Raw genomic sequence first — 10,078 nt, forward strand, 5'->3', positions numbered from 1 at the left:
GATAATTTGCTAGATTAGCATGAAAATATTATATTGCTTCTTAGCAAGAAGATTGGCATACTTTTTGGGAGTATGTAGGTTCTCATGGTGAAATCCCATTTATGTGTGTTTTCAAGAATTTAATAAATTTCTTCAGCACATAAAATCAAATATTTTTGTTCCTTTAAAGCCAATGGTGTCAATTGTAAATCATATTAATAGACAGTCAAATGAACAGGTGTTTTTTAGACTAACTTTTTAAAGTAATAAAAATCACATATACTCAGGTAAACAAATTAAAACCCCACAGGACATGAAGTAAACAGTACATGTCTTCTTCGGGCTGCTCCTAACTCCCTAACATTTCTTCCCCAGCAATAAACAGTGTTACTCACTTCTGGGATGTTCTTCCAGATATCTTCCAGATATTTCTTATGCATTTACACAAGCAGGACCATATTCACCTATTTTTTTTGCAATTTGCTTTGTTCCCTTTTACAACATATCATAGACTTCTTTCCATATCAGAACATGTAGATCTATCTCATTAAAAAATAATTGTGCAACATTCTCCTCTATGAATATAATGATTTTACAACTTCCATGTTGATGGAGAGTGTTTTGCTGATATAATCAATGCTTCAGTGACCATCCTTTACATAACATCTTTGCCCACTGGGGTGATTTTATCTGTAGGATAAATCTCTTGAGGTGGAATTGGGCAAAAAGAATGTGCATTTGAATTTTGGATACATATTGCCAAATTGCCCACTCAAAATAATATATGAAATGTTTGTTTTCTTATTTGGTATTTTGCTATTAGTTTGTTAGAAAAGAATTTTACCTTTAATAGATACTTTTCTTTTCTGTTCCTCATTATTTCTGGAAGCTACCCAAAAGTCCTTTGGAGAACTATCTCTTTCCACTTAGCTGGTGGGACTCCATCAGGAATGGACCACATGACTCCGTCCTGACCAATCAGAGTACCAAATCCTCTAATAACATCGGGGTTTTTTTAATGCATTTATTTTTTACCAATTTTATTGAGATACAATTGACAACTAAAATTGTATATATTTAAAATTTACAGTGTAATAATTTGATATACACGTACATTGTGCAATGATTACAATGTTTTATATGTAACAAGATTTACAATTACAAAAAATTACCATTATCAGTCAAGTTAATTAACACACCCATCACCTCACATAGTTACCATTCCTAATAACATTGTTGACTCAGGGGTAGACCCATGACTTAGGTTGTTCCAATGCTCAAAACTCATATGGGAGCCACCAGGAAGAGCCCCCTCTGTTTTGCTGGACTGAAACCTGGCAGGCATGGAGTTGCTGAAGGGCACGTTGCCTCCTTGTGGCATACCAGTCCGGCGGGGTGTGAAGCTGGGAGCTCGAGGCAGATGCTGCCTCTACATCAAGGTTAGATGAAGGTCAGAAAAATCTCTCTCTGGATTTTTCAGTTGTGTGAGCTAATAAAGTTTGCTTTTTGCTCTATCCGGTTTCAGTTGGGTTTTTGGTCAGTTTGTTCACTTAAAGAGTCTGATTTGGTACACTGTACCTGTTACTCATAGCCTGAATATACTAGGAATTTTAAGTAATGTTAATAATTCCCTTTTATTGAGCACCTGTTATGTGCCAGGGGCTGAACCAGATGCCTTACACGCATGACCTCAATCCTCACAAGTATCCTAGAAAGGCATTATCATCTTTTTACTTTACAGAGGAGGTGAAAGAATTCCGGAGAACTTCAGTAAATTGCCAAGTCTAGACAGCTGGTAAGTAGCAGTTAGCTCTTCCTGATTCCAAAACCCCACCTTTTATCCTCTCTGCCACTGTTTTACCAAGTGTTAGAAATCAGAAGCTCAAAAACATGCAGCATCAGTGCTTTGGATTATTATTTCGGTATTTTATGTAATGTTTCACCTGCATGATGCTTTGTGTATTTCAGAAACTCTCATACATTTAAAGATCTCTAGATCCCCAAGATCTGTTTCTCTCCGCCAAGCGCTGTGCCGCTCTGCCTAAAGCTTAGCAGCTGTCTAGTGAGTCATGAGGTCTGTTAGGCCAGACAGGACCGAATGTCGTCTGTTTCCAGACTAAGTTAATGTTCAGGAAGTGATTCGTGTGATCTGGCTAAGAGGAATTTTTCTTAGGAAAGCTTTGCTTAGTGGAGCAGAATTAGAATTGTATGGGATCCTGATTGCTTACACTCAATATCCTTTAGAGAAAGTGTTATTGGAAGCATGATTTTTTAAAAAAGATGAAAATCTAGGCATATTTGCAAGGAGGTACGTGGGCTCTTTTACTGCAACTTCTGTCCCGAGGTCAATCCCCCTGAGCTAACATTTCTTAAGCAGGGTAGTAGCATCTTCAGTTCGCTCTGAATTCTCTCCTTCGGTGAGGAGCGTAAGGACATTGCTTTGGTCTATATAGCTGCTTAATGTGCTTTCAGAGCCGTCCAAATTAGCCTTCCGTGTTTCCCCTTCCAGGGCGTGCTTGGTGTGGAAGATCCTCTGCCTGGAGTCACAGAACTCCAGATCAGGAAGGAGCGCCACTAATCCCCTCGGCTGGTGGCTCCCGGACTCTTCCGTTCTCTCCCTTCTTCAGGATGTTGTCAGCATTTAATTTTTTTTTTTTTAAAGTTTCAAAGCTTAAAATGAAGTCATCATAGCTCCATGCTTTGACTCTGCCTTCCATTGTGTGGTTTTGTTCTTGGACAAGCTCTCCTGTTGGTCAGAAAGGCTGCTGGTGGTCTCCAGGGCGACATTCTTCCAAGCATGAAGCCAGCGGAAAAGAATGAGCAGCTTTATCCCAGCATTCTCGGTGGAAGTCTTGAGATTCTCTCTGACTTTACTTTTTCAGGTCACATGCCCCCCGCCCCCGCCAAGTTAATCACCATCATCTGGGGTGGATACCATGCTTTGGCCTTGCCTGGGTCGTGTGTCGTGCTTAGGGCCAGGGTGTGGGAGTCAATCCCACAGGATCTACATGGGCTGAGAGACGGGAAGGGTGGATTCCCAAATGGATATCAGAGGAAGTTGCTGGAAATAGGATGAATAGATGCTGGGTAGTCAAAAGGAACAAATGTGCGTTTCCTGTGCACCTTGATTCTCCAAGATGGTGGATAGATAATGCAAGGTTTCCAAAACACAGGTACCAGCGGGACTCCTCCCATCCCCGCCCCTGAGAATTTTGCCAAACACAATTTGGGAAATCCTAATTCTATACCAATGACCTTATTTGGAGAGATACTCCAAATGATGGAGAAACTGAGGCTCGAAGAGATTGAATGACTTCCCTGAGGTCTGAGGGATGTTTATTAGAGAAAAGGCAGTCACTTTGCATTGTGGGCTCAGATTACCCACACATGAAACCTTGATTTTTCTACTCAGGCATCCTTCTGCTTTTCCGCACAGACTCCCTTGTTCTACAAAACAGAAGAATCCCGGAGAAGACCGCGGAGATTCTGCACATTCGCAAGTGCCTGGGAGCGTTTGCCCCAAATCTGGACTTGTCTTGTTTTATGATGATTGTCAGCAAACGTGTTCTCTTTGTCTCCTCTTCCTCCATGCTGGCCTGTTTCTTGTTTTATTCTGGGGGGTCTGAACTGCCTATGCCACAGGGTCCAGCTTGTGTCTATGTTGTGCCACAAATACGTGATGTGGCACACATAAAAAAAATCATACGTGTAGTAAGTGACAGAGTCAGGATTCAAAGCCAGGTTTTTTGGCTCCAAGTCTCTGTGCTTCCCAGTACTGTCAGCAGTGCTAACCCACATCTCATGGACCTGGGGCCTCTGATACCTCCTGATGCCTACGGAGCCCCCCATCCTCTAACTCAGAATCTGTCTGGTGTGTTCTTTCTTGGGCGTGTTTTAACGGGTTTCCCCTTCCCAGCCCGCCTCCTTCTGCTGGGTAACCAAGTAAGAAGGTCCTCCCCACACCCCGGAAAAGACAGGCCTAACGTTAAACCTGGAGTTTGCTCTGATTTCAGATGATTTGGTTTTCAAGGCAGAATGGTTAGTGGAAAGAATGTTCACTTTGGAGCTAAATGGACTTAGTTTTGAACGTTGGTTCTTTCCTTTAGTCATTGTATGGCCTTGGCCAAACTCAATTTCCCTGAGCCTCACTTTCTTTATTTGTCAAATAAGGATGATTTTGTTAATATTAATAATCTTATCCTTACAGGATAACTGTGACACTGGAGATAAAATATGGTAAGTACTTGGGTGCAGTAGACATTCAGTAAGTCACTGTTGTTGTTGGAAACAGTTACTTCAGCTGGTGAGAGACCAAGCTGTTACAGGCCCTGGAGAGATCTGATATTATTTTGGGGGTCCATCTCTGAGCCTACCGTCTTTCAGTTGTGTGTGTGTATGTTTTTTTTGTTTAAAGATTTTATTTTATTTTTCTCTTTTTCTCCCCAAAGCCCCCTCATACATAGTTGTATATTTTTAGTTGTGGATCCTTCTAGTTGTGGCATGTGGGACGCCGCCTTAGTGTGGCCTGATGGGCGGTGCCATGTCCGCACACAGGATCTGAACCAGTGAAACCCTGGGCCGCCAAAGCGAGCGGGCGAACTTAAGCACTTGGCCACGGGGCGGCCCCTCAGCCGTGTTTGAAGGAGAGGGTAGTGTGGTGAGATGGGCACACGGTTTGGGTTTAGACAGGCCTCGATTCGGATCCGAGCTGTGGCAATCACCACTTGTGCTAACAGGCCGGTTGTTTAATCTCTTTGAGCTTCCACCTCTTCACTTGGAAAACAGGAATAACAATACCAATCGCCTAGAGGCCTCACTGAAACAGCACGTGTAAAGCATGGCAGTGAGTTTAAAAATGTTTGTTCTCGTAGATGCTGTTGCAGATTGTCCCAACGTTTGTCACAGGTGCCACTGTCTTCATCTCCACACTCTCGGCGCTCAGTCCTGCCATCACACAGCAAGAACTGCTTGTGGGTCTCAGTGGTCCTCGAGTTGAGCAGTATAAACACTGTACACTCAAAGTTATTTGGTTTGTTTTTTAAGAAACTTATGTTTCTTTTCCATCCACTTTACTTCCGTTTTCTGTTCAAGAGCCTGGGGAAGAGCAGCTTAAGACCCCTCAGTATTGTTCCCGCCCATTCGTGGCCCGCACAGTAGGGCTGCAGACCAGTCTCCGGTGGCAGCTGGGGGCTCCAGTCTTCCGCAGGGAACAGCTGAACAGGCGCAGAGGGCACCTGCGCCTCCAGACCAGTCTGTGACCTCAGGTTGAGGAAGGTAAATTCGCGAGCTGGAGCAGGCCCCTCACCCTGAAATCCTCCTTGGTCACGGCCTTGTCCGCAGAGGCTGCTCTTCCTTTTCCATCTCCTCAGGATCTCTGTAGAAGTAGGGATCAGGCATGACCCCGCTCGGTGCTCACCGGGGATGGTGCCACGCATGCGCAGAGCTTCCCGGGCCAGCGCCCACCACGTTAGACCCGCTGAGCGACCGCCCTCGGCGCTCACAAGGGATGCTCCCACACATGCGCAGAGCTTCCCGGGCCACCGCCCACCATGTTAGACCCGCTGAGTGACCCCCCTCGGCGCTCACAAGGGATGCTCCCACGCATGCGCAGAGCTTCCCGGGCGACCGCCCACCATGTTAGACCTGCTGAGTGAGCTGCGTTGGTGTTGCACGCGGTGGCAGTGTCCACATGGCACGAAGGAGGGTCACACAGAGTGGTGGTGGGCAGGTCAACATAGGACACCTATGTGAGAGGCTGCTGGCCAGCCCTGGGGTCAGTAACCAGCAGCCAGTGTGGCTCCTGGAAGGTTGCCTGGACCTGACTAGTGAAGGTTCTGGGAGTGAAGTGGCCAGCAAGAGGAGTGGCTCCAGTGGTAGCAGTAAGCTTCAGGACAGCCCTCTGGCCAGTATTCCTGGAGGATAGGACGCTGACATCAGCTGAGTTTTCAATGGTGACAATGGCTCAAGCCACCAGGAGAAGGTTCTCGCAGGTCCTCTTGAGACTGATGATGTAGATGGCATCACTTCTCCTTTTGTGGATGTGCTGTTGCATTTGGAAGTCAAGGTTGGTGCCACCCAAGTGGACTCCTGCTGCAAGGAATTTGAGGACGTCCTCCCCCTTCATCTGTAGGACATCCAGGGCTCCAGACATTGTGAAACCTTCAAGTTATTATGGGAACCCAGGACAACACCATATGGACCCCCTCTGAGTTGTATAGAGTGGTACACCCAAAGTTTGGTTGCTAGAGTGCTCACTCTTCTGTGGCTGGAAATCCTGAAATGTAAAATGTTGAGGGAGTTATTATGCTGAGTAAAACACCCAGGCGCGGGAGATCATGTGCGTAAGACCTCGAATTTCTTTCTGGCTCTCAGTGTGGGAGTCATGGTTGTTTCCCTTGCGTCATCCTCCACATGTGGCTTTTCATCTTACATTCTGGCCTTGCTCCAGGACCTGGGGAAGGTCACCCCCAGAATGGCTGGGCAGGGAGGAGCTCGCTTAACAGTGTGGCCCTAATGGCATTCTTTAGTGCTCCACCTCGGTGGGGCAAAAGCAAGAGTGGGAATTCCAGAGAGGCCTCAACTTAAAGGTTTGGTCTGAGAGCACAGCTAGAGGGATTTCTGCCCTGAGCTGCTGTAACCAGGAGTGAGTGAGCTTCTGTCATTTCCCCACCGAATAAAAAATGGAATTTATGATGAATGGTTGTTAAATAGAGTGATCTGGACTTATTCTTTCCAGCCTAGTGAGACCCATCCCAACCTTTTACAGTTTCTTTAAAGACAGCATGAGAAACCTCAGTGTCCTCTGGAGGTTTTTGTAAATGGATGCCAGCCCAGCCTTTATTAAACTGGGTTTATACATCACATAATTGCCTGTCTGGACGCCCCTCTTCCAGACTGCCTGAGCAAGGACAGGGTTTATCGAGGGCTTTCTTCTGCTGCACATGCTGCCCTCTGGTCATGTTTTGGTTCTTGTGGCTTCAACTTCATCTTTTTCTATGTTATCCCTGAGTTTCTTAAAGTTTCTCCCTTTCTCAGTCTGTTTCTTTTCATCTGTGTAGATTATGTCTACTGATGTTGATAATCACTTCGACTCAACTGGAAGTGCTGCAGCAAGGCTTCCTGAAAACCTGTTCCGCATAAAGCACGCTGGAGCTGTTCTCTTCAACATGGAGTCTTAGAGCTGCAGCATCCAGCATGGTAGCCGTTATCCGTATGCGGCTGCTTAAATTTAAATTAATTAAAATTAAATATTCAAGCGCTCTGTAGCTACATGTGGCTAGTGGCTACTGTGTTCGCACAGACGTAGAATGTTTCCGTGGCCATGGAAAGTTCATTGGATGGTGCTGTTACAGAGTTTCAGTTGTTTAGAACTCTAACTCACCACTTGTCTTTCATTTATAAGATAGTCAAAAACTCATATCTTTCGATGAGAACCTTTTTTTTTAGCAATTCAAATCACATTTATTGAATTTGACTGTTAGGTACTTTAGGAAATGCAAGGACAAATAAAATATGTTTCTTGTCCTCAAGGAACTTAAAATATATTAAGGAAAACCGGCACGTAACACAGCTAATGAGATTGCAAGGCAGGATGTGCAAAGTGATGTCACAGAGGCATGGTCAAGGTACAATGGGCTCATTCGGGGAGGCGTTTATTTCCACTCTGCATCAGAGCCTTCATGTGGAAGGTGACATCGAAACAGAAAAGGACATCAGGAAGGCAGAAAGTCATTTCAGGTGGCAAGGGAATAACATGAGTGAAGGCAGGGAAGAGGGAAAGTGGCTCAGCTGAGGCAGCTCAGAGGGAAAGTGGCTCAGCTGAGGCAGGTCAGAGAACGCAGAGACTAAGAGTATAGCATCTGGGGACCCACGGCCTGGGCGCAGAAACTTGGCTTTACCTCTTGTGAGCAAGTAAGTTCATCTCTCTTGGTTTGTTTCTGCATCTGTAAAATGGAGCTCCGAATGGTAGCCATCTCACGGGGTCTTTGTGAGGATTAAATGAGGTGATCTACGCAGACCCTTAGCGCAGTGTCTGGCTCACAGCAGGCCCCAGGGCAGGATCTGGGGACAGGGTGATACAGAGGGTGTGACCTGGGAATGGTCTTAACTTGCAAACAACAGAGTCTCCAAGTAATGGCTGAATTTAGTGGCTGAAATAGAAAATAATTTCCCTTTCAGTTAAGAATCTGGAGGTAGGCAATCCAGAGCTGTTATGGTGGCTCCATTCCACCAAGTCCTCAGGGCCCAGTTCCTTCTCGCTTCTGCTTCGTCATCCCTGTGGTGTGGCCCTTGTCGTCATAGTCCAGGATGGCACCTCGGTCGTGACATTCGTGTCCCAGTCGGCAGGATGAGGCGTGCATCCACTGTCTCTTTAGGTTCCCAGAAGCTGCCTCCGGACATTTGCACCGGCATCCTATTCACTTGAATTTGGTCACTTGGCCACACCTAGCTGCAGGGAAACATAATCTTTTTTTCTGGGTGGCCCTCTTTCCAGCTAAACTTTCTTTTAGTAACAGAAGAAGGGGGAAACAGACGTTGGAGGAAGCTAACAGTCTCTTACCAAGAGAGATAAGACGGAAGCCAGATTACAGAGGTCTTCAAGGCGGTCCACGGAATTGGTACCTTGCTGCTCGGCTCTGTGGAGCAGTTGATAGTCTCAGTGTAGGGAGTTCATACGACTGGAGGCTGTTCGTGGTGATGGGCTCTGCCGTGGTTCCTCAAACCAGCAATACTCGCGTACTTTCAAGAGCAGCTACTTTCAATTAAAACAAAAATGCCCCCCTCCCATCTTCCAACATCCTTTGCCACTCTCCCTCCTCTTTACAGAAGGGAAGAGGCAGCTGAGGGGAGGCAGTGTGCGAAGGCAGCCCTTCCACCTGGCGGCTCTCCCTTGGACCTCCTCCAGTGGCCCCCTGGCCCTCTCGAAATGTGCCGAGAAGAGAAATCATCCCCTCGGAGAGGTGGGCAGTGCCGAGTAGAGGGTGCTGGTATGTTTTTATTATCCAGATCATGTGCTGTCTCTCTGAGCACTTTGTGCCTACCTCAGACACTGCGTGGTTGATGGTGTGCGCCCTAGATCCTAAGCAGTTTGAGGACCAAGTTCCGGTCTTACTTGCGTCTCTCTCCTCTTCTGTTAACACAGTGCCTAATGCCTGCGTACGTAAGGTTAGGCAACGTCTAGATGAGTGCTGAGCGTATGAATGCTGCCCGGGGTTGCGGTGGCTTTAACTCAGCTGAACTAGGGCTTCAATCCTCATCCTGTTGCTTGTTGCTGAGTCTGGTGAAAGCGTTTCAGGCAGAGGCTGAGGGAAGGACTGTGTAAGGTGGAGACAGTTGTGCGCACCTGGAGTATGGTTCTGCTCAGAGCACACTGGGCCGGGAGGCCATGAGATCAGGCCTAAAGGCTGTCCTCTCTTGTCTTACTTTGTCTTTGTTATTCTAGCCCTGGTTTACTAAGTCAATAAAAAATATAGTGAATTAGTGTGCTTATGGAATATAACTCGAGGTAAGCCCTTCCAACCAGATTTTTAAATCAACAAATATTTACTGAGTATTTGTGAAGCATTATGACAGGGATCATAAGGAATAAAAATAAATAAAAGAACCAATCTTTGCTTTCAGGGAGTTTGCAATCAACGAACACTGTGCTAGGTTGTAGGAATCTGAATATGGTTGACTAGACTTCTACCCACAAGGGGCTTACGATACGGTGCAAAAAGCCAATAGATAAACAGATCATTATGTGTACTGTGATGTAAATGTTTGAGCCTTTCTCAGGGCCAAATGTACATGTCTTGGTTAAAAATGTGGAGAAGCCGTACCTTTGAGATTTCGTAAAATCTGCAGACCCCTTCTAGTTAGCCAGTATGTAAAACGTTTCCAGGGCGTTGGATATATTTCAGGAGTGGCGGTGATATGATATGATATGCAACCAGGAGAGAGAGAGGGAGGAAAAAAGAGGGCTGATCATTTTGAGGTGACATTAAATTATCTCTTGACACCAGCTGTATCTTTTTTATAACAGAAAATGGAAACAACTCTGTCCTTGACCTTCAAAAAGAAATTGACTTACCTAGCTTAACTGTTCAAACAAACAACT

At 45.8% G+C, this 10,078-nt stretch overlaps 1 pseudogene; it reads right to left on the reverse strand.

Annotated features, from left to right (window-relative positions):
* Positions 1 to 5,048: 5,048 nt before the first annotated feature.
* On the reverse strand, positions 5,049 to 6,130 carry LOC103552663 (small ribosomal subunit protein uS2 pseudogene; annotated as a pseudogene).
* Positions 6,131 to 10,078: the final 3,948 nt, after the last annotated feature.

Source organism: Equus przewalskii, chromosome 24, assembly GCF_037783145.1.
Source record: "Equus przewalskii isolate Varuska chromosome 24, EquPr2, whole genome shotgun sequence".
Classification (NCBI taxonomy): Eukaryota; Metazoa; Chordata; class Mammalia; order Perissodactyla; family Equidae; genus Equus; species Equus przewalskii.